The sequence below is a fragment of the Stenella coeruleoalba genome (genome assembly GCF_951394435.1).
Source record: "Stenella coeruleoalba genome assembly, chromosome: 12".
NCBI lineage: Eukaryota > Metazoa > Chordata > Mammalia > Artiodactyla > Delphinidae > Stenella > Stenella coeruleoalba.
In genome coordinates this window covers 37362307-37387809 of record NC_137158.1, presented here as the reverse complement: position 1 = coordinate 37387809, position 25503 = coordinate 37362307, and the positions used below count along the sequence as shown (strand labels likewise).

The 25503-nt window shown below is 43.0% G+C and overlaps 1 long non-coding RNA gene across 1 annotated transcript in view; it reads right to left on the bottom strand.

The window, feature by feature from the left end:
* Nucleotides 1-18772: 18772 nt before the first annotated feature.
* The window catches only part of LOC307195610, a 102103-nt gene continuing 95372 nt past the window's right edge, over nt 18773-25503 (bottom strand). Inside the window, exon 5 of the long non-coding RNA XR_013830893.1 lies at nt 18773-18804. This is a non-coding gene — a long non-coding RNA (uncharacterized lncRNA). The remainder of the gene's footprint in view (nt 18805-25503) is intronic.

Below are 25503 nucleotides of genomic sequence, written 5' to 3'. Positions count from 1 at the left end.
CAAGCACCGGTGCCTTTTATCCCAGAAGCTGTATAACTTTGAGAAAAAGTATATTTTACTAATATTTTAAAATTATTGCAAAAATAAATGTTGCCTGTAATTTTTTTCTATTTGTAATTTAGATGCACAGAAAAATTGCTAAAATGGTACAGGGAGAACCCATATGCCCTTCCTCCAGATTTTCCTAATGTTATCATCTTCCATAATCAGTACAATTATCAAAACCTGGAAACAATCACTGATTATAGTACTATTAACCAACCTACACACCCTATTTAAATTTTGTCAGTGTTTCCACTAAATGTCTTTCTTTCCGCCCCAGTCTCACATTGCATTTAGTTGTCATGTCCCCTTAGTCTCCTCTGGCCTGAGAGTGCCTCAGTTTTTCCTTGCCTTTCAATCACCTTGACACCTTGGAAAAGGACTGGCCAGTTATTTGTAGAATGTCCCTCATTTTTAGTTTGTCTGATCTTTTCTCATAGAGTGAAGTTATGCATTTTTGGCAAGAATGCCCCAGATATGATGCTGTAACTTCTCAGTGCATGATATCGGGGGTACATGGCGTGGATATGTCTTATTCCTGGTGACATGCACTTGGATGGCTTGGTTAAGGTGGTGTCTACCTGGTTTCTCCATTGTAAAGTTAACCACTTCTCCATCTTGAAGATTACCTTATAATTTAATGACAGTTATATTTTACCTAAATTAAAATACATATTTAAATGCCACCTTTCAGAAAAGTATTTGAGACAAATTATAATAAAAGATATATACAAATAAGATTCTTGCATGTCCTATCTCAAAGAATAGCTCTTTTCTGTTTCCTAAACCTGCAAGAGGTCTTGATATTACCTTCATAAATCCAGTCATCTCCAGGTTCTACCAATTCTATCTTCTAAATATGGCCTCAGCTGTGTCCGCTTCTCTCCATTCTCACCATGTTTCCTAATTTGTCTCCCTGACTCCAAGTCTTGATCCTCTCAAATTCTATCTACTCACTAACTCCAGAGTGAGCTTTCAAAAGCAAATAAGATCAGGTCACCTCCTGCTTTGGGCCTTTAGTGGCTTCGCACTGCCCTAAAGCAGAGATGATCTGAGTAGCAAAGCCTGGAATGGGTCCTCTGGATGAACTGCAGATAAAATGATCCCCTGGGTAGCTGAACAAGTTAATCTCCTAGCTGCGATCAGAATGCAGTGGGGAGCTTGTTAAAAATACAAATCCACAGGCTCCTACCCACAGAGATTCTGACTCAGAGGAGGAACCTGGGATCTGCACTGTAACAAGCTTCCCAGGTGATCCAGATAGGGGGTCAGCTGAGGACCAAAATGATATTCGTTCTTAGGGGGAGCTACAAGAAAATTTTTCTCTAATTTCTAAATTTCTGTAATGCTGTTGCAATCCTGCTGTAATTATTAAATGCACCTAAATTTATTTTAAATAACTCTAAATTAAAAAGTCTGCCAAATAAGAAGTTCCGGCGTAGTCCAACTTCTGTCAAATTTGCACATATTACAAGGATGTTGTAATTCTTACTTGAAAAGGTGATCATTTTATTTCCTAAGACTCATTAAATTGAACTCCCTAGCGGTATAGATATAACCCTTCTGAGGTCATGATATGAAGTCTTATTGTCCTATTTTAAAGATCCCAACCACTGCTAGTGTCCAGCAAAGGCATGTACCAAGCTTTGGTCCCCATATTTTAAAACTCTGGCTGGGCAGAGTGCCTGGCTGTGGCACCCTAGGTGCCAACAATGTGTCATGTTGGCCCCTGAGGTTTGAAAGACAAATACGGTCAGTTCCAGTACTAAATAATGTCTTTTTAGTCATTCCAAAGATTTTCTAATTTAAATAAAAACTGAGCAATTTCAAAAACCCAAGCAAGTAATGATTTATATCAAGTTTACTATACTTTTAAATGGATTGAGACATTCCAAAACCCTATATCAGACTTATGTAAGCCCCAGCATCATTCCCAACAGTAATCCCTAACCTCATTTTTAAGCAAAATACATATTATACCAATGGGACAAAGTCAGATTAAATATATAATGTGAGCACATATTTTATCTCATAACAAAATAAGAGGAGTGGCATTTAGTTGGACTGTTTTTATAGTCTACATGTACCTCCCTCCACTTCTGGAAGGGTTTTGCAGTTGAACTTGGTGGGGGGGAAATGCTGGCAGAGAGAGAGGAGACAGGAAGCCAAGAGGTGGTCTGTATCGGCCTGTGATGGGCTGTAACCACCCAGTTCCCTAAGTTGAGTCAGAACCACACAGAATGTGCTTCCTTCCAGGCAGAGTGCTAATTCCTTCACCAACTCTTCCTTTGTTAGTTTTTTCTTGTGACAAAAGTATACATCTTTTAACGTGCAAGAAAAACTTGACGTAAACTATGACAAAACCTTGATTAAGGAATGGAGTATCTTTGGGTAATAGTTTCTCTTTCGGTTAATGAGGAAAATATAGGTACTGAGATACAGCTTCATCAGACTCTGGCCGTACGCGAAACACAGAAAAATGGAAAATCCGTGAAGTGTGATGCCTTGAAAATTCAGTACTCTGCTATGTTTAACTATCTCCTTTTGAGTTTGCAGTCTAAAATGTAAACCCAATAAGCTTCAAATGGGCAAGTCATAAAATCAACTGGGAGAATTAATCAGAAGTTTCTCCAATAGCCACTTTTATCCTGTGTGGAATTTTTCACTTGGGATGATGACAGCATTTTTATGAAAAGGTAATGGACTGAGTCATTACCACAGCACCAAAACCACACTGCATTTTATTTGTTTGGAGTGTGGATCTTGGAAGAACTCTGGGCATCTTTCAAAATTAAATAAGGCATCTAAGAGGAGAAACCAGAAAACATAAAACACTTCCAAGGAGCAGAGAAAGCGATGTTGAGCACCTGCATGAGCTGCGGGAGCTGAGCCCTGAGTTTAGTCCTGAGTCTGCCGGGCCCTGGATGAACTGGCGGAAATGACCCTAAACTTCAGGAGCTACGGCTTCTTCAGCCACAAAATAAAAATACTGTTTAGCTCAATATACACATGGATTCAACAGGCGAATGCCGTCCCTGACTAATGACGGTCTTCCTCTAGCTGGTCTCTCTCCAGCCTCCTCCTGGGGTCTGGGCCTCTGCGACACAGTAATGTCCCGCTCGTGCCCTCTACTGGTGACAGCTGAGGCTCAGCAGGACAACTGGGGACAGCATTCTCTCACCCACGCCCTGGCTTCAGCATGCTGGCCACTTCCCCTTACTCTGCAGCTTCTTCATCCTGACCCTAGGCTCTGTCCTCCCAGAATCTCTGAATTTCTTCAGTGGGCCACTTAGGACCTCAGGCTCCCTGCACACCTCTTGCAGGCCACGGAGAGCTGGGAGCTGCCCTGGGCCCATCCATGAAGCCAACTTCTCCTTCAGGGCTGCACGGTGGAGGAAGTGCCAACCAGGGGATCTTGCCGGCCTCCTGGGGACCCAGAGGGGTGCAGAGCACAAAGCCCTTTGTTTTGTCTTTGCTTTTGTGTCCACCTATTTACCGTGGCTCCTGGACATCAGCTCGAAGAGGGGTGGTTGGGACACATGTGTCTCACTGCCTGCTTCCTCTCCCTCTATCTTCCCCTTCCTCTTTTTTTTTTTTTTTTGCAGTACGCGGGCCTCTCACTATTGTGGCCTCTCCCGCTGCGGAGCACAGGCTCCGGACGCGGAGGCCCAGCGGCCATGGCTCACGGGCCCAGCCGCTCCGCAGCATGTGGGATCCTCCCAGACCAGGGCACGAACCCGTGTCCCCTGCATCGGCAGGCGGACTCCCAACCACTGCGCCACCAGGGAAGCCCTCCCCTTCCTCTTTTACTCGTGCCTCCTACCCTATGTCACACATTGACTTCTCTCCACCCCTGCCTTTTCTTATGATCTAGTCCACAAGACGGCTCTTGGTAGGTGCTAAAGAAATTCACCACAAAGATTGCCTTTCAAAACAAATGTTATTCTGCAGACCCAGAAGTCCTGCTCTAGATGTCAAAGGCTGGATATTGAATCTTCCTCTTTGTATCCCTGCTGTGCACTCCTAATCCTCCCTCAAGGCAAACCAGATATTTCTGGTCAGAAAATGCAAATCTGCACTTTAATTTTTTCAGAGAACATACACTTTCCTCAGAAAGCCACACCTCTCCCTGTGACAGTTTCTCTCTCCATTTCACATTTCCTTTCTCCTGATTAAACAGGGCTGAAACGCCTCCCTAAGAAGACTAGCTTAAACTGGGAACTTGGGGGAAAACACAGAGGGAAAAGGGTGAGTCGAGGGTAAAGAAAGCCATGTGGCTCTTTGTTTTACACATCAACCCCTGCTCTTTGGTCATGTGTACACCCCAAGACAACTGGATCAAAGCACATAGGCTCCTTTCCTTTAAATACTATTTCAAATGATGATGCATCCCTTGCTGTAAGAACTTCAGAACAGATTTTCAAACCTCTGACAGCTGCAGGAAGGTCTTTTGCTACCCTAACAATTCATCACCACCCCTAAAAGATTCTGCACATTCTCAATCACAGTTCTAGGAAATATTTTGTGAAACGCCCTATACAGATACTTTATTCAACTCCTTCTAGGCACAAGGCTGTAGGCAATGTAGAGATGAGTAATTCAGGGGCGCATGCCAGGAATTTACAGTCTAGTGAGGGAGCAGAGAGGAGAGCTGAGCAACTACATAACTAGCTGTGAAACAATGGAAAATAAAATGCCATGGAAGTGCTATTAGTGGATCCTAAAGGATACTCCTCACATGGGACCTCATCTAGGTGACACTGAGTCATGTGCTGGAAAAAGCCCTTAAAGTCTTACAGCCAAGGCAGAAGTGGCCTCCATGAAACTGAGTTCTCCTTATGACCACTAATAAAACCACCTCGAATCAAACCATCATGGTTCAAGTCCATTGGCTTCTGATCAAGTGGAGGAGGCTAAAGTGCTAGCAAGGCCCTCAGACTAAATAGCCCTTCTCTACACCAAGCTGTGTTAGAAGCTGGATGGTGGACAGGGGCCAGGAAGAGACGACAATGGCTAGCATTGGAATCTGCTGACGTTCTCTGTGTTATTCTACGTTGCTGACTGAGAGAGGACATGTGCTTTGGAAACCAGATAAGCGGCAGGTAAGGTTACTGTTGTGCCGTGAAACTTGAGACCACACTCCTTCTCCCCAGAATTCATCCAGATGGAAGGCAGAGAGGGGTCCACAGAAAGCAGTGACCAAAAGACGAGTACAATGGAACAAGGAGAGCTGGCAAGAGTTAGCTGTAAAAGTAAATAAGGAGAATATTAAGCACCAAAGACCACTGTCATTCGTAAATATTAGATCCAGAAATCGTTGTTGTATTTGATAAGCTTGGGGTAAATTCTTTAAAGAAGGAGATGAGGGAGTCAAGAACTAGAAAAGCACCTTCAGAGGGAAGCTAATAAATAAAATAGGACAAATCAAGCAAAAGATAGAATAAGCAACCCTAATATCATTGGGAAATTTTTTCTGAGTCCTTGGAAATTAAAATAGATCCACTTAAACAAATACCTAAGGGTCTCTTGTTTCACATCATGTGCCGGGAGCTGGCAATGCCCTATCACAGTGACCAGGGCACAATTCTGGGCCTGGAATGTGGCCAATGTACTTTACTCCACTGAACCATAATCTGACAGTGAGGAGTACCGTGCTTAGGAAACTGTTGCTCGGCCCAAAGTCTAGAAAAGGCACGCCAAGAGGGTTAGCCAGCCCTGTTCAGGGAAGAGGATACTGATTCTGGGTGTTTTCTGTCTCCATGCAAAAGAATACTTTGGTGTTCTGGTTTGCCATTCGGATCCTATAACCCAGAGAATGTAAAGCAAGAGTCAACAAAGCAGAATAAAAGACCATGAAAGAAAGGGGAGAAATGGAACTTCATTGAAGATGTATGCATGGGAGCTGGGCCAGTGAAAATTCTTGCCACAGACTTTAAATAGAAAGAACATGAAGAATAAAATCTGTGGCATAAAACTGAAGTAGAAAGGATAGCATCTAAATGGTGACTTTGGACATTAACTGAAGGAGGCAGAACAAAACAAACTAGGCAATTTCTTAGCGTCAAATTTCTGTGTGTTAGTTACATGTGGCTCACCGGAACACGGTATGGAGATTTGATGGATGGAAAATCGTCGCCAGCTCAGTGAAATAAGGACAGAAACTCAGAAAACATTTCTTTACCATCAGAGGAAGTGGGGAATTGTTTATACATGATTTCTTCTCGGTTTAATAAATTTGTTTAAGGCAGATGACAAGATCTGGTTGTCAAGGGTCAAACTTCCATCCCCCACCGGCCCGCACCAGACACAAAGGGATGGAGCTGGAGAGATACCATGGAAGGGGAGAAAGATATGTACAACCCAGAAAGGCATGCCCTTGAAAAGGCATGGTAAATGGAGTAAAGTGGAGCTTCATAAAGGCCAGGGAGCTGAGGACAAATAAGAAACTCTTATCCCATGGGACAGAGAATAGATTGAGAAAATTAAGAAGTACTTGAAACAATCCTCAGGCAGTGCATGTCGCCTACTTAGACCTCAGATTCACATCTATAAAATAGGGAAGTTAGATTAGAAAATCTCTGAGATCAGGTTCAGCCTGAAAATGTCATTACTAAATGATATTTAAGAATCAGCAGAGGGCTTCCCTGGTGGCGCAGTGGTTGAGAGTCCGCCTGCCGATGCAGGGGACACGGGCTCGTGCCCCGGTCTGGGAAGATCCCACATGCCGCGGAGCAGCTGGGCCCGTGAGCCATGGCCGCTGAGCCTGCGCGCCCGGAGCCTGTGCTCCGCAACGGGAGAGGCCACAACAGTGAGAGGCCCGCGTACCGCAAAAAAAAAAAAAAAAAAAAAAAGAATCAGCAGAAAGCAGAAAAATTAGGCCAAAGCTGAGTTATCCCATGAAATGCCTTCTATAACACACTGCATTAAACCAATAAAGAAACCCCCTCTCCAAGGTAGAGTTTGAGCAAACAATGGAGCTCAAACTCCTTTTGAGTTTGATCTACGCACAAAGCCTTTTTGAAGCTGGCTCTATGGGATCGTGCAAGAAAAAGTTGATGGAAGGGAAAGAAAGTGAAAAAGAAACAAAATAGTTTGAGACCTTACATTTAACATGAGTTCCTTCATACTTAACATCTTTTAAATTTTCATTGGTTTTAGGGGTGGAAGAAGAAATGCAAAGTTGTCTCATAAATTAAAAAAAAGAGTTGTAAGCACAATTTTAAAGCAATTCACAAATATACAGCAGTTACTCTTTTCATTATTATATAACTAGTTCAGAGGGAATACAGGCTCTTTGGAATCCCAGCGCACCTAGCATTTCTTTGGGGACGTTGAATACATGCTACAAAAGCAGCAGTTTACAACTAAAATCACAGATGGGCTCTTAAAATAATTATACGACAAAATAATAATCTTCAAAGAATGATGGTAAAATTTAGGAGGGCCAAACAGCTCCAAATGCAAAGGAGCAAGTTGAAGGTACCAGAAGAGCTTAAATTTTTAGTGTCTTTTAGGTCATCATTATGAGTACTAGCGTAAGCATATGAATGGTTTTATCGAAGCTCTTAGAAATCCCTCATGCTTTCATCAAGATTACAGAGAGAGAAGATGCCTTTCAAAAGTGAAATAAATGGTAATAACGTGATTATCAAATGACCTACATATTAAATAGCTTTAACACTTGTTTCTTGAGAACACGTGCCAACTTTCTGGGATTTAGAGGACTTTTTTTTTTTTTTCTTGCGGTACGCGGGCCTCTCACTGTTGTGGCCTTTCCCGTTGCGGAGCACAGGCTCCGGACGCGCAGGCTCAGCGGCTATGGCTCACGGGCCCAGCCGCTCTGCGGCATGTGGGATCTTCCCGGACCGGGACACAAACCCATGTCCCCTGCATCGGCAGGCGGACTCTCAACCACTGCACCACCAGGGAAGCCCTAGAGGACTTATTTATCTTCCTGATGTTTCCATCCTCCTTCCTGTCATCTTTGCCAAAAATCATCAATAAGAATACGACAGGAGTTTTCCTGCATTAAGAAGGAGTCTACACGGCTGTACTCTATCTGCTGTCATGATTACAGGCAGACGCACCAAGCCAAGGAAGAGCCTAAATGTTTAACGAGCAGGAAAGTCATTCGTCAGTTGTAATGCAGACCCACTAGACGGTTTGAAAAGATCACCTCTTTTTGTTTTAAATAGATTGCTGAATATTTAATGAGTGCCACGGTATTCAGCTCTGAGAGGGGACAAGCAAGGGTCAGGTTATGACTGCCTGCTGCTCCCTCCAATTTCAGCTCCCCTAGGGTTTATTAAAGGTGGGAAATAGCAGAGTCAAACCAAGATCTTTTTCAGCAGCACCCTTTGTAGCACTGTATACGTGGAAAGAAAAATGGGAGGTCACAGTCCTGTCCTGGTGAAGCAAGGTTAAGAATTAGGAACAGGGCTTCCCTGGTGGCGCAGTGGTTGAGAGTCCGCCTGCCGATGCAGGGGACACAGGTTCGTGTCCCGGTCTGGGAAGATCCCACATGCTGCAGAGCAAGTAAGCCCCGTGAGCCATGGCCACTGAGCCTGTGGGTCTGGAGCCTGTGCTCCGCAGCAGGAGAGGCCACAACAGTGAGAGGCCCGCATAATGCAAAAAAACAAAACAAAAAAAAAGAATTAGGAACAATCCTTCAGGAAAAATGAGGAGTATGCCTAGCATTTCTTTCCCTTATTTCACAAAGGTGAGAAAGAAGAATAGAGTTAGGAAAGAGAAGCAATCAAAAATCCTTGTTGGGGAATTCCCTGTCGGTCCAGCGGTTAGGACTCCATGCTTTCACTGCCTTGGCCTGGGTTCAATCCCTGGTTGGGGAAGTAAGAACCCACAAGCCTCACAGCACGGCCCCCCCGCCAAAAAAAATCCTTGTTGTCTAACACAACACTGTAAGTCAACTGCACTTCAATAACAAAATAAAAGAAAACTTTCCTAGTGACAGGCTTAAAAAAAATCCTTATTGTGATTATGCTGGGAAAGAGATCTTACATCCAGCTGATTCGGCATTAAGTACCCTTTACTATCTGAACAATCCTAGTCCAAGAAAAGAGTACTTTTGTGAACAATTTGCCATAGTCAGATTCAATCTTAACTGATTTAGAATCTGTTGCAATAATATGGGTGAGAATTGATAGTAGATTGGACAAAGATGGTAGCAGAAGAAGCGGAGCCAAGAGGCATTTGCTGATTGATTGGATATTGCTTTTTTTTAAATAAAAGCATCAAGGGCTTCCCTGGTGGCGCAGTGGTTGAGAGTCCGCCTGCCGATGCAGGGGACACGGGTTCGTGCCCCGGTCCGGGAAGATCCCACATGCCGCGGAGCCGCTGGGCCTGTGAGCCATGGCCGCTGAGCCTGCGCGTCCGGAGCCTGTGCTCCGCAACGGGAGAGGCCACAACAGTGAGAGGCCCGCGTACTGCAAAAAAAATAAAAAATTAAAAATAAAAAAAGCGTCAAGGATGACTCTAAGATTTTGGCCAGACCATTTACTGAAATGAAAAAGGAATGGAAAAAAGCATTTTTACGAGGAAAATAAAGAGTATAGTATTAAACAATGTTAAATTTGAAATGACCTTTAGACAACCAAACCTACATGTCTGCTAGACAGTTGGGTATACCGAGCTGTCTTTCTGAGTTGAGATATGTATTTGTAGTATATGTGTAATTAAATAAAATCACTTGGAGGATATAGATAGAAGCAGAAGAGTTTTGAAGACTGAGCCCTGAGCCCTCCAACATTTAGTGGCCATGAAGTTGAAAAGAACCCTCAAAGGAGATTGAGGAGGAGACCCAGGACGTAGGAAGACAAACAAAAGAGAAGAGAACCGTGAAAGCCAAAAGTGAATAAAATCTTTCAAAGAGAGACAATTGTATCAAATGCTCCTGCTGGGTGAAAAAACATGTGAACTGAGAATTGGCCATTGGATTTGGTAACACAGAGGTCTTTGGTGACTTTGGTAAGTCCCTCTGAAGAGTGGCAGAGACAAAAGCCTGAATGGAGTGGTCTCAAGAGAGGAGCGTAAGTGGAGAATGTGAAGTATAGAGAAATATTTCAAAGAATGTTGGCGTAATGGTAAGTAAGGAAATGGAGTAGTGACTGTCCTGGGAGACAGAGTCAAGCAGATTGTTGTTGTGTTTTGTTTCGTTTTTGTTCTGTTTTGTTTTGAATGGGAGATATTTGTATGTCAACAGGAATAACCCAGAAGAGAGGAAAAAATTGACAATGAGGAAAGAGACTGATGTCCTTGAGTAAGCAGAAGAGGATGGGATCCATATACAGATGAAGGGGTAGTCTTTCTACAGGAGCAAGGACAGCTCATCCACTGTAACAGATGGGAAGCAGGGGGTGGGTACACAGAGGAGCAGATTGGTAGACTTAATGGGGGTGTATTGAAGTCGTTATTTGAACTGCTTCCATTTTATAAGGTTCTTATATTTTTCAGGAAGTAGACTGTATCATGTAGAATACTTTCTGGAAAAAGCATAATATCCAACCAAAGGTGGCTTAAATAAAGGGGATCATTACGAGAAGTTCCAAGGAAGACAGTCCCAGGTTATTTTCAGTAGCTCAAGGGTGACTCCAAGGATCCAGACTCTTTCCAAATTTCCATTTGCAGTCCTCAGGGTATTGACTTGCTTCAACTTGTCTCTTCAGGATTGTAGGATGGCTGCTGCAGAGGTAACAGTATCTGACTGAAGAAGAGTGGCATGGCTGAGGGATAGCAACATTGCTCCTCTCATGTCTCTTGTTTCCAGGTAGGAAACCTTTCCCATACAGCAGGATTCCCTTCAGTCCCATGGCAAGAATTCGGTCACGTGCTCATGTTCTTGATGGAAGATAGGCTGGCAGAGTAAGCATGTAGTATTTTCAACAGCTTAGTAGGAGGCAAACTCTATGACAAGTAAGATATGAAAATAAGCCTTTGGGTTGGCTATCAACAGTGCCAACCCCAAAGGTGGAGATTCTGATTAGTTTTAGACAGAATTAACAGTATAAATGAAAAATTTTAACAATAACTACTAAAAAATATAAATAAAGTGAATAACTTCCTTATTTTGGATGGAAATGAAGGACAATTTAGGAAACTGAGATTCAGAGAGGGCAAGTGACTTGTCCAAGGTCAAGCAGTTAAGACAGAGAGAGAAACTAGCACTCACTGATCTGGATGGCTGATCTAGAGCTCTTTCCAAAAAAACAGCCAGCCCTTTGATTTATTGTTCTTCGAGTGATACCCCGTGGTTTTATTACTACCATAAATGGTAGTATTTCTATGTTAGACACACGCGCACACACACACACACACACACACACACACACACAGACCAATCTCCTGATTCACTGTCTAAGGCATTTATTTTATTTTTCAGTAGCTCTGATAAAGTTACATTGTTCTATCAGTACTCCCTCCCATCTGCATTGGACTCAAACCACTCATTCACACAGTGCTCATTCACACAGGCGTAATGGGGCATTCAGTGCCCAGGCACTAGAGAAAGCTGATAGATCCATACGGATGCAGAGTCTGTGACCTGGGTATCAGCTCTACCAACCATCAAATTCCCAAGTCTCTCAGAGTTACCATGACCCATTTTGTTCCCTGTGCTTCTCATCTCAAGAGTCACTCTTCAAATGCCATTCATTCAATTGTGCTTCTTTTTTTTCCTTTTCTTTTTTTTATCATGGTAAAATATACATAACCTAAAATTTACCATTTTAAGCATTTTTAAGTGTACAATTCAGTGTCATTAAGTATATTCACATGTTGTATAACCATTACCACTATCTCTCTCCAGAACTTTTTAATCATCCCAACAGAAACTCTGTATCCATTAAAAATAACTCGCCTTTCCCTCCGCTCCACCAGCCCCATGGTAACCACTATTCTGCTTTCTGTCTCTGAATTTGCCTCTTCTAGTTACCTCATGTAAGTGGTATCATACACCATTTGTCCTTTGTGTGTCTGGTTTATTTCTTAGCATGATGTCTTCCAGTTTTATTCATGTTGTAGTATTTATCAGACTTTCATTCTTTTTATGGCTGAATAATATTCCACTGTATGTATATACCACATTTTGTTTATTCATTCATCTGCTGATGGACACTTGGGTTGTTTCCATCTTTTTGTCATCCATCCTTTACATTGCCAAGACTGGAGGATTTGTCTTCCTTTTCTTTATTCTTAACACCCAGCCCCTATTTGTTCCTGGCTTGTTTCCCTATAAGCCTCGTCACTGACCTTCCCACCTACAAGCTACCCCTAGGCTTCTTTAATCATTCTCAATACCTCACCTTCAGACTCCTCTTTCTCACATACGATTTTGAACACTTCATCTTCCAACTCAAAAGGTAATTTCCAGTTGCTTCTCAATTCACACATCTAAGAACAACCAGTGACAACCCCCTCCCCACCGGCCCCAACTCATCTGGATTTATCTCAATCTATACTCTGGTTCATGCACACCAAACAGTTAACCAGTATTCACATATGACTTTCCCATTCTCATAAAATAGATCTTCTACCCAGTTAGAATGCCTCTGTTTCTCTCTTGCCAACAATCTTCTCAAATGTTCCTAAAACATTTCCTTGAATGTTCATAAATCATTTTCCTTAAGAGTCTGTGACAAGTCCCAGTTGTCACAAACTGTACCAACAATGCTTTTGGTCTTTATAAGCGGGTCTGCCTATTTGTGGAAACTTGATCAATAGAGATAGATGGGGCTAACTGTAAATGATCTCATGGTTGTTGTGTGAGTAAGAACTTGGAATAAGGGTGTAGTTAATCATGTTTATTTTTTTTAATTTTATGATGTTTTGACACCTTAGGGGGCTTGCTGGCTGGGGGGAGAATGTTCCCTCCTATGGAACATTAGCTAATTCCTAGAGATAATGAATAACTCACCTGCAAACATGCCTTTCATATACAAACCAACCAATCCCAAGTCCATATCCCCAACAACCACCTTTATCAAACTGATACACCAAGCCAAGGTTTCCCCTTCTCTAAATCAATCCAGGACCAGGTACCAGAAAACCGGAGACCAACCCAGAGCCCAGAGCCCACTGACATTATCCAAACTAGCTAATCCTAAGCTGTTTTGCCCACCCTGCCATGCCTTTCCTGTAGGAAACACAAAAAAAGCTGTGGGCCATGCTTTCTTTTCACTCTTCCTGCCTCCTGACCAGACCTGGTACTTCTCCGTGTGGCCCTGCATGGCATGGCATGCCCCTCTGCCCCCTTCTCTTGGGAACTGTAAAAATTCTTCCTTCTTTCTTTTTTAAAATTTATTTATTTACTTAGGCTGCACCACGTGGCTTGTAGGATCTTAGTTCCCCAACCAGGGATAGACCCCGGGCCCAAGGCAGTGAAAGCACTGAGTCCTAACTGCTGGACCACCTGAGAAGTCCCTAAAAATTCTTCTTTCAAAGGCATTACCCTCTCTGTGTTGTCGCTCAGTGACCTCCATAAATTAAAAATCCTGTGGGTAGAGGTGAGACAAAGGGCCAGTCAAAACCACCAATGGTATCCATGCATTTTGAAGGAAGGGTCTTCTATCAACTTGTCCTACCTAAACAGAATCTAAAAGCGTGCTGGGCAGAAAAGGGTTCATGGAGCAGACCTGATGATATCTTTTGAAAGGTCTGCTTACGAAGCTGGCCGTTGGCTGCTGTTGGGGAAGTTAGATTTCAGGAGGGTTCCCACCATTAACTTTATCAGTTAATAACAGTGAGTGTCTCACTGTGTCTAAACTATTTGTACAAACAATGTGGTCTATGACGAACACATACGTTCCTTCTGGGAGTCTGGATCTGAGTATCTGCCAGGCAGACAGTGTCCCCATTAAAAACCCTGGACACTGAGTCTCTAGTGAGCTTCCCTGGTTTGCAACATTTCCCATGTGCTGTCTCAACTCACTGCTGGGAGAATTAAGCACAGCTATTTGGCGCCACTGGAGAGGACGCTTGGAAGCTCGCACCTGGTCTCCCGGGATTTGCCTCGTGCGCTTTTTCACTCTGCGGATTGTGCTTGATATCCTTTTGCTGTAGTAAATCCCAGTCGTGAGTACAACTATGGGTTGAACGCTGTGAGTCATGACAGCCATTCTTACAGTTCAGATGACATAATTTTTCCTTACTTTTCTTACCAAAGCAATTCTAGTCCACATCCATCACTCACCAAGGCTGATATATGTTGTCATTTTTGAGGTTCCTTGCTCTCCCTAGAATTATGAAAGAGCCCTGAAAGAAGCTCTCATTCTGTGGCTGCTGCGATTTCACTACTGCTTCTTGTCCTGTGGCCCAGGCACTTTGCAGTGGTGTCACTCTCAGTGGTGCTTCCTGCCGTCCACAAGATGAGATAGGGACATTCCACTCCCTCCCTCCCACTCCCTGTGCCAAAGTTCAGACAACTCCAGAAAAATACAGTTTCTAGAGATTCCATCCCAGCCTCTTCTTTCTTGAAAGGAATACCCTCCCTCCCCATTTCAGACAATTAGATGAAACCCTTGCTCCTCAGAATTTGGTCCTGAGTCCCTAATAACTGTTCATCCCTTCCAGGGGCTACGGATGCCAGAGCACAAGAGCAAAGATCTAATATCTAATAAATGGGGGTGAGAATGTGTGTGTGTGTGTGTGTGTATGTGTATACATGTGCATATGTATGTGTTAAATAAGTAGAGAGAAGAACGGGGGATTAAAGAAAAACTGTTTCTTTACTCACAACACTCTGATACCGAATGTGTGAGTTTTCTTTTTGTTTTGTCTTACCCACACCAACCAATTCTCCAACTCTCTGGACACCATTTGGATGTCCTACAATGTAACTAAATTCTGACACCAACTGTCTGGAGTTAGCATCAGACCCTACATGTCGGGGGCTCAGTCCCACAAGAGTGCCCCTAGTTCAGATGCCACTCACCAGTCTTAGTCCTCTGGTACTTCTGACCACCTTGGCTACAAGTCAGGGGTTCCCACAGCCTCCTTCTCAGGCTCAATAATTTAATATAATGGCTCACAGAACTCAAGGGAACACTCTGCTTACTATTACTAGTTTATTATAAAGGATAGATGGATGAACAGCCAAAATAAGAGGTACACAGGGTGAGCTCCAGAGGGGCCCTGAGCCCAGGAGCCTCCATCCTTGTGAAGGTGCGTTGTGTCAACCTCTCTGCACACGGAGGTGTTCACGCCGCACGCTCTCCAAACCCCATCCTTTAGGTTTTCAGTGGGAGTCTCATCACATAGGCATGATTGATTAAATCCTTGGCCATTGGTGATTCAGTCAGTCTCTGGCTCCTCTCCCCTCCTGAGAGGTCGGGGGATGGGACTGAAAGTTCTATCTCTCTAACAGCCTGCTTGGCATCTCTGACGACCAGCTGTCACCCTCCAGGAGTCACCTCATTAGCATAAACCCTGGTGTGGTTGAAAGGGGCTTATTATAAATAACAAAAGCCACTCTTCTCACCGTATCACTCAGGAAATTCCAAGGGTTTTAGGAGCTCTGTGCCTGGGACTGAGCACAAAGACCTAATGTATATTTCTTATCATATCACAATATCAGGGGACGGTGAGTGGGAATTAGTCTTTTATTCTTTGAATCTTCTACAACAGTATGAATAAAGCATAAAAATAGTATATCAGAGGTTATCCTGCTACAAATGTGGTAAGTTTGGCTTTTTTTAAGGAATATTCTGACCAAAGTCTTTTACTTATTAATACCAGTCAGCAATTTTTCTTCAGTATCATCTCTCTGCTACTAAAAGACAATTCACTAGTACTCAACTTTTCTCTAATACACAATCTGCAAAGGACATCTCCAGTCTATTTTTTGTTTATAACATCCATAGACAACAACTTCCAACAACTATTTACGACTGAGCAAAGAGATTTCTAAGTGAAACAACTGTTGGCAATAGAGGCATTAAGATGAATTCTGGAAGACTAACAATCATAGATCACAACGACAAAGGCATATAGATATATATGCCTGTTGAGAGACTGGGCAAAAGGATTCAATTCTCTCTGCATTAAATCTGAAATGCCAAGAACAGGTATCCCTGTCACCTCACCCATGATATCCAATCTTCTGGATCCATGTTCAGAAGTCCCTTGTAGGGCCACTTGATAGTACCGTACTTTATTTTTTCTTTATTTTAAAGATTTATTTATTATTTAGTTATTTTGTTTATTTTTTGGCTGCATCGGGCCTTAGTTGCGGCACACGGGATCTTCGTTGAGGCATGCAGGATCTTTCTTTGCTGCGCGCAGGCTTCTCTCTAGTTGTGGCTTGAGGGTTTTCTCTCTCTCGTTAAGGCATGCGAGCTCAGTAGTTGGAGCACGTGGGCTTAGTTGCACCACAGCACGTGGGATCTTAGTTCCCCGACCAGGGATCGAACGTGCGTCCCCTGCATTGGAAGGTGGATTCTTAACCACTGGAGCACCAGGGAAGTCCCGATAGTACTGTACTTTAATTTTCAGTCTGGGCCCAAGGTCGGTCCACTTTGTGCCAAAGTTTTCTGCACAGAGAACACTGCTAAAACTTCCAGACTAGTATTAAATGCAAGATACGATCCTCCAGTAAAAGACAGCAGAGCTTCTTGAATAAATGGCTGGTTGTAGGGCATGTGAAAATATAAGATAAGCTGGGATGATTCTTTTAGTGCCAGAAAAGATGGAGTTGCTCAAAAAAAATAAATAAATAAAAGTAAAAAAGACAGGGAATGTCAAAGGGATTCAAGAGTAAACCTGACAGCTCCCAATGGACAAAGCTGGAACAATTTGAGCAATGAAAGAAACAATACAGCATTGGATTATAATAATGTGGATTATAATCCACAAGTCCCTACTGGTATAAATAAATGATTGAAGAAATAAATGTGGGAGAAGAGACAAATCCCCCTTACAAATAATTACAAATAATTTATGTAGATATTTCATCCTCAAGCAGGTGTTCTTTCCTCCCTGATTTAGCAGCCTGCTTCCAAAGGATAGACTAGGGCAAGGTGGGGAGAGTTACTTTACAGTGGAGCAAACACTACTTTGGCCAGATTGATCTCGGAGAGGCAGCAGTGAGTGGTGGCGTGAAGCAAGATCTTAATTCTCTGCCCAGGCATTGAACCTGGGTAGCCTGGATGAAAACCAGGAATCCTAACCACCACACCCACTGGCTCTGGCCCCCAATGAAAAATGCATTTCTCAGGGAGGCAAGAACTGTAAAAAGAGGTACAAAGTTTATTATTAGAGACATAGCACAACAACAAGTGGGAGAGCACACAGAGAAACAGTTTGTTTAGTTTAGTTACGACAGAAGCAAGGCAGAGATGCACACGGAGAGAAAGGGTGTGGGCATCCCCCCTAATGAGGAGGAGTGCAGTAAAGAAGCAGTGAAGTCCTTTATATAGGGCAGTTCTTCCGGGTCTTTGTTTACCTTTGGCCTATTATCTGGTTTCCTTTTCCACACCTGACCTGCCCTAGGGCCCTCCCCAGCATACGGGCACAACTTTTTTCCAAGATGGATTACAGCCCAGAGGCCTGTGGTATGGCCTTAGCATCACATATTATGGGGGGGTGCCCCCCTCCTTTTTGACCCCCAAGGAACCTTTCTGCACATGTGCAGTGTTTCCCTTGCCCCAAGGATGGGAAATGTATGACCTCTTGACCTTTTAACAGGGTTTAGCCCCTCTCTGTCCCTGCCATAAATGTGCCCAGTGTCTGGTTATCTACCCTATTCCTGTTGTTGTTTCTTATATCGAAGGACAGATCTCAAAATATAGACAGGAGTCCAGTCATAAATACGTAGTCCAGAGCCTGTTTGTCTCTTGCCTCAGGAAATGTAAACAGGGGGCTGGTAATGACTGTCCAGCCTGGAGTCCATCTTCTTCTCACCCCAGGAGGTGTGAACAGGAGGCCAGTTGTAAATGTCTAGCCTGGAGCCCATCTATCTCCCACCTCAAGATGATCAAGGTTAACATCACCAGATATAAGTCAAGTTCATCATACACACTCCTTGATGTGATGTGATGAGAATGGCACTTTGCTTCTGTAGTATTTGTCCCCCAAACCCCTAACCCCAGTCTAGTGATGAAAAAGTATCAGACAAACAAAAACTCAAGGGACGATCTACAAATAATACCTGACCAGTACTCTTTAAAATTATCAAGGTCATGAAACGCAAAGAATGACTAAGAAACTGTCACATGCCAGAGGAGATTAAGGAAACATTACAACCACTTAAGGAGACATTACAACTACAGGCAGTGTGATATCTTGGATGGGACCCTGGACCAGAAAAAGGATAATAGTGGGAAAGCTAATGAAATCTGAATAAAGCCTTTAGTTAATAGTATTCCAGTGTTACTTTCTTAGTTTGACAAATATATTGTGGCTACATAAGACGTTAATATTAGGAGAAGCTGCTGAAGAGTATAGGAACTCTCTGTTCTACATTTGCAATTTTCCATAAATCTAAAATTGTTTTATACATATATACACACACACATACATATAGTATATATAATGTATTGGGTACTGACTCAAGCAAATAAAAATGTCTTCTACATCCTGCTGTTTTTATTTCATTTATTCAGAATTTGCTTTGCCTGGAAGCTGAAACCTGATTCCTTGAAATCGACCAGGGTGACTGGATCTGGAAGAGAGCCTTCTCCTCAACAACTAAAATAAATATTATAGAAATACTTCATCTCCGTGGGCAGAGCTTGTGATGCCCTGGGACAGCATCTGCCAAAGGTGAGCAAATAAAAGTTACAGGTCAGCGCTGAGAAGGCTATATCTCAGCCTTTTGAAATCAACAGTTTGCTTCAGTGCCGTAATTCAGCATAAAAGAAACCACAAAGGAACCAGCAGTCTTTGCCATTAAGAATTGCTAATGAATGTATTATTTGCACCTATTAACACTTCTCAATTGTGATCTTTGGTAATTACTTCCATTCTCCAACACCACCTTCATTTTTCACTCTAATTTTTTCTAAAACTCTCTTACAATACATAGCATATTGTGAATAATTTTACCTGCAAAATCAAATTCTAAAAACTAGAGGTGGAGATCAAGATGGTGGAGTAAGAGGACACGGAGCTCTACTTCCCCCACAAACATATCAAAAACACATCTACATGTGGAACAATTCTCACTGAATACTAACTGGAAACTAGCAGAAGGACTCCTGTACAACCAAGGCTGTAAAAAAGATATACACATTATCAGGTAGGAAGGGAAGAAAAATGATGAGGTTGGGACCTGTGCCCCTGGGAGGGGACTCAGAGGAAAAGGGAGATTGCACTGGTGGACACCCATCCTCAGGTGTGAGCAGCTCAAGCCACAGACTGGGCATACCAGTCCTAGAGTCCTATGCAGAGGAGACAAACCCCCTTGGCTGCTAAGAGGACCACTGTGACAGATAGAAAGGTTGGAGAAGCCTGGACTCCTGTGACTTGCCCCCAGTGCAGGATGGAGAGAGGTCCACCCCAGCAGCTGCCAGGTTTTCTGCAACCACCTCAATGTGCACCCTAGCCCAAGCTGAGCAAACACTCAAGCCCAGCTCATTCTACACCACTGCATGGCACTGGATCTGGGGCTGCAAGGACCAAGGAAAAGACTTGACCTTGGGATGCAGAAGCTGAAGGTATAACTCTCCTAGACTTCACACTATACTACAAAGCTACAGTAAATAAAACAGCATGGTACTGGCACAAAAATAGACACATACATCAATGGAACAGAATAGAGAGCCCAGAAATAAACCCATGCACTTATGGTTAATTAATCTATGACAAAGAAGGCAAGAATATACAATGGAGAAAAGACAGTCTCTTCAAGAAGTGGTGCTAGGAAAACTGGACAGCTATACATAAAATAATGAGATTAGAACATTTTCTCACATCATATAAAAAACAAATCAAAATGGTTTAAAGATCTAAATGTAGACCCAAAACCATAAAACTCCTAGAAGAAAACACAGGAAGAACACTCTTTGATATAAATCATAGCAGTATTTTTTTGGATCTGTCTCCTAAGGCAAAAGAAATAAAAGGAAAAATAAACAAATGGGACCTAATTAAACTTAAAAGCTTTTGCACAGCAAAGGAAACCATTGACACAATGAGAAGACAACCTACTGAATGGGAGAAAATATTTGCAAATGACATGACCAACAAGGGGTTAATATCCAAAATATACAAACAGTTCATACTACTCAATATCAAAAAAACCCAAACAACCTAATCAAAAAAAGGCAGAAGGGCTTCCCTGGTGGCGCAGTGGTAAAGAATCCGCCTGCCAATGTAGGGGACACGGGTTTGAGCCCTGGTCCGGGAAGATCCCACATGCTGCAGAGCAACTAAGCCCTAGCACCACAACTACTGAAGCCCATGTGTCTAGAGCCTGTGCTCTACAACAAGAGAAGCCACCACAATGAGAAGCCCTTGCACCACAAGAAAGAGTAGCCCCCGCTCACTACAACTAGAGAAAGCCTGTGTGCAGCAACGAAGACCCAACGCAGCCAAAAATAAATGAATAAATAAATTTATTTAAAAAAAAGACAGAAGACCTGAATAGATATTCTTCCAAAGAAGACATACAGATGGCTAACAGGCATATGAAAATATGCTCAACATGGCCAGTTATTAGAGAAATGCAAATCAAAACCACAATGAGGTATCGCCTCACACTGGCTAGAATGGCTACCATCAAACAGTCTACAGGGCTTCCCTGGTGGCGCAGTGGTTGGGAGTCCACCTGCCGATGCAGGGGATGCGGGATCGTGCCCCGGTCCAGGAGGATCCCACATGCCACGGAGCGGCTGGGCCCGTGAGCCATGGCCGCTGAGCCTGCACATCCGGAGCCTGTGCTCCGCAACGGGAGAGGCCACAACAGTGAGAGGCCCGCGTATCGCAAAAAAAAAACCCCAAAAACCAAAAAAAAAACCCCCAACAGTGTACAAATAACAAATGTTGAAGAGGATATGGAGAAAAGAGAACCCTTGTACACTGTTGGTGGGAATGTAAATTGGTGCAACCACTATGGAAAACAGTATGGAGGTTCCTTAAAAAAACTAAAAATAGAACTATGATCCAGCAATCCCACTCCTTGGGTATATATTTGGGAAAAAAAAAAACCCATGAATTCAAAAAGATACATGCACCCCAGTGTTCATAGCAGGACTAGTTTCAATAGCCAAGACATGGAAGCAACTCAAATGCCTATCAACAGATGAATGGATAGGGAATCCCCTGGCGGTCCAGTGATTCAGACTCTGCACTCTCACTGCTGAGGGCGTGGGGTTCAATCCCTAGTCAGGGAACTAAGATTCCACAAGCCGTGCAGCATGGCCAACAGAAACAAAAACCAAAAACAGATGAATGGATAAAGAAGACGTGGTCTGCATATACAATGGAATACTAGTCATGAAAAGAATGAAATCCTGCCATTTGCGGCAACATGGATGGACCTAGAGAATATTATGCTTAGTGAAGTAAGTCAGAGAAAGACAAATACTGTATGATATTACTTATATGTGGAATCTAAAAAATAATACAAATGAATGTATATGCAAAACAGAAAGAGACTTACAGATATAGAAAACAAACTAGTGGTTACTGAAGGGGAGAGGGAAGGGGTGGGGGGCAAATTAGGGGCATGAGATTAAGAGATACAAACTACTATGTATAAAATAGATAAATAACAAGGGTATATTGTATAGCACAGGGAATTATAGCTATTGTCTTGTAATAACTTTTTTTGTTTGGTTGTTTTTTTGTTTTGTTTTTTTTGTTTTGTTTTTGTTTTTGTTTTTTGCGGTACGCGGGCCTCTCACTGTTGTGGCCTCTCCCATTGCGGAGCACAGGCTCCGGACGCACAGGCTCAGCGGCCATGGCTCACGGGCCCAGCCGCTCCGCGGCATGTGGGATATTCCCGGACCAGGGCACGAACCCGTGTCCCCTGCATCGGCAGGCGGACCCTCAACCACCGCGCCACCAGGGAAGCCCTGTAATAACTTTTAATGGAGTATAATCTGTAAATATACTGAATCACTATGCTATATACCTGAAACTAATGTAATATTGTAAATCAACGCTACTTCAATAAAAACATTTTTAACTATTGTTTAAAAAATATTTAGGCCATTTCTTCAACTAATATCTAGTTGAACAAAATAAAATTGCTTCTTTCACTTGATAATTAAAGATTTAAACATGTTAATAATAATACCTAATTTTATACCACACATTTCAAACGCAATTTTATACACTTAAATTCATCCTTACAATAACTCTGTCAGGTAAGGCAGGGCATATACTATCAGGGTGAAAAGTTAGGCAAGTTGGTTTATGTCACACTGGGATCTCAGTGGCAGACAGGTGGGAAACAGAAACAGGCTACAGTAAGAGGGACTGGAATTCGGAGAACTGGCATTGTTAAAAGGCAAACCCCCTAGAGGGAGAGCCACAGCGCACATTGCAGAGAAGAGATGAACTGGGTCTGCTCTGGACCAGAAGACATCTCATCTGGAGATGGTGCACAACAGAAAGAGCCTCGTGGAACCTATAGAAGCCCAGCTGATGACTAAGGTCCCCAGAAAGAGTATCCTGGCCCTAGCTATGACAAGGCTTAATCCTGGGTAGACTATTAACCAAAACCAAGCTGAACACCTTGCCTAGGGTACTGCTGACTCTGTCCCAGATTTCCTCAGGAGCTACACAGAACTCAGTCTTCTACTGGAGACTGCAGGACACTAGCTCAGAAGCTAAGAGAGACAGGTGGCAACAAGCATTCCCATTTCTCAAATTAAGAAGTTAAGTGATTTAACCGAGGGCGATGATGCAGCCAGCCTGCCTGGATTCAAATCCAGATTCCACCACTTTTTGGGGTGTTAACTGGGGCTGGCTATATTGTAGTAACAAGTAGACGCTCAAAGGTGTAATGATTCAGACAGAGTAAAAGCTTGTTTTTCGTCTCTGCGATACTCCAAAGAGGGTGTTCCCGATGGGTGGGAGTGATTCGGTCCCCTTCTACTTGTGGCTCTGCCAACCCCCAGTGCCTCAGCACAGTTGTCATCCAGCAGGCAAATGGTAAAAGAGCACGGAGGGGGCACTCCTGCTTCTAAAAAGCTTTAGTCTAGAAATGGCACACACCACTCATACTCCATCAGCCAGTACTTAGTCCAGTGGCCAATCTTCCTGCAAAGAGGCTGGGAAATGTCAGCTGGCTATGTGCCCAGAAAGAAGAAACAGATCTTGGGTGAACGGTGTCTGCTACAGTAGCTGTGTGACCGCGGGAAATTATTTAGCATCTCTGTGCCTCATTTTTCTCAACTATAAAGTGGGGATGATAATACGACCTGCTTCAAAGAGTTTTTATGAGGATTAAGTGAGTTAATACATGGAAAGCGTTAGAACGGTGCCATGTTTGCAGTCAGCACTCCACAGATGCTGGCTATCATCATCATCATCTTCGTCGTCACTATTTTCATCCTTATCACGATTATTTGAAAACTAGATGGCTAGGGTTTAAATATATTTTGACTCAGAATCCAGGGAGAATTCTTCCTTCTCTTCTGGACTGCTGCTACAGTCTTGAGCACGTATATAACATGATTCAATGCTCAGCTCTCCTCCTGAAATTCAAATATTGTTTCTCTAAAAAGCACAAATGAGAAAATCTGCTTACAATAATTGGAAGCAACTGTTGGGGCTAATGGAAGGACATGGTAGCCTTATTTGATTTCGAGAATAATATTTCGGGTTTTTTTTTCTCACTTTGGAATTTTTCATTTCAATGAACGGTAACAGAGAAATGTCACGCTGAGGAGAAAATTCAACTAAGGGCTCATTGTTCTCTAGGCCTGTATTTTGAGGGGAGAATATACACATTTAATTTTGTTTTTTTTTCAGAGAGCAGCTTAGTATCTCTTCCTATACATTTATTAAGGCCGTTTATTAAGGACACATTAAAGCAGCCATGGAGAGCTTGCTCAATCATTCTTTGCCCTTCTAGCCTTTCGGCTAAAACAGTTAATTCTATTTCACTTGCTTGAATATTGAGATGAGTATCAGGAAGCAAAAATTTCTTTCAGTGAATAAGCCAGATACTTTTCAATCAGGTAACTAAAAATAGAAGGGCAAATATTATCACTCATGAACAGTAAGTTTTTCATTCAGTATCCTTGAGCTATTTGACCGTCTAATGTCTGCCTGCATATGAACGGGGGCTTTATTATAAATGTACTGTGGTGATGATTCACTCTGAGGCTGCCTATGCATCTTGCCAGTGGCCTCCACTCACTTATTATCGTATCTCACTATCAGATGGGAAAGCCTGCAGCGCAGTTGATCCAGCCCAGCCAAGATTGTCTTTGCTGGTATAATGTGTGATACTGGGTTTGAAGCATCAATGTATCCTCACAAAAACAGGAAGCCTTAAACAAGTAGATCTTGAAGAGGCATAATTTGGTCATCTTGTTCACTTCCAAAGTCATGAAGGTAGAAAGAGAACCTCTGTACCCAGGAAATTCCGAGAGCAGGATATCTCAAGAATGTGCCGGAGGAAAGAATGCTGTGAAGTGCTGTCTGGAAAGCGTCACGGACGCTTCCCTGAGTACACCTCACGTTACCGGGCGACCACCAGAAGCCTCTGAGAGGTGCACGAGGGGACTTTAGATAGAGGAATGTGGAGGGACTGGGAGTTGTCTGCCAACATCTGCTTCCCGCTCTCCAAAAGTAAGAACTGTGGCTGGGTACATGGCTGCCCAGCAAGGTTACGTTTCCAAGACATCCTTGCCATTAGGTGTGGCCATGTGACTAAGATTTTATCCAGGAAACATGAGCAGAAGTGCTGTGTGCCACCTCCAGGTCATCAAGGGAGCCTCCACCGTCCCCCCGCATCTCCTTTTCAGGGTAGGTTAGACCCTGACTGTGGCAGTGACTCAGCGTGGACCATGCAGACAATGATAACGCCCTAGGGTCTGGCTACTCCAGTATGGTCAGGGAACAGCAGCATTGCATCATCTAGGAATTGTTAGAAATGCAGAATCTCAGGTCCCACCCCAGACCTACTGAAATGGAATCTTCATTTTAAGAAGATCCCCAGGGAATTCACATGCACATTAAAGTTTGAGGCACACTGGCCAAGAGATGGCAGAGCCATGACTTGGAAGGAACCTGGGTCCTCACTTGAGCAGAGTGATCCCACTGACCTACGACACTCACTTTGAAACTACTAGTGAGAGAGAGAAAGAAATTTTATTATTGTTATTATTATCATTACTATCGCTATTAAAGTCATGGTATTGTCGAGTGTCTTTATTACAGAAGTTTAGATTTATCCTAATACAAGTAGTGTGACACTATCCACAGGGTCTCATTTGTCAGACCCTATTTCAAACTCCTGTGGAAGTTCCTATCCCCAAATACATCAATGTATAA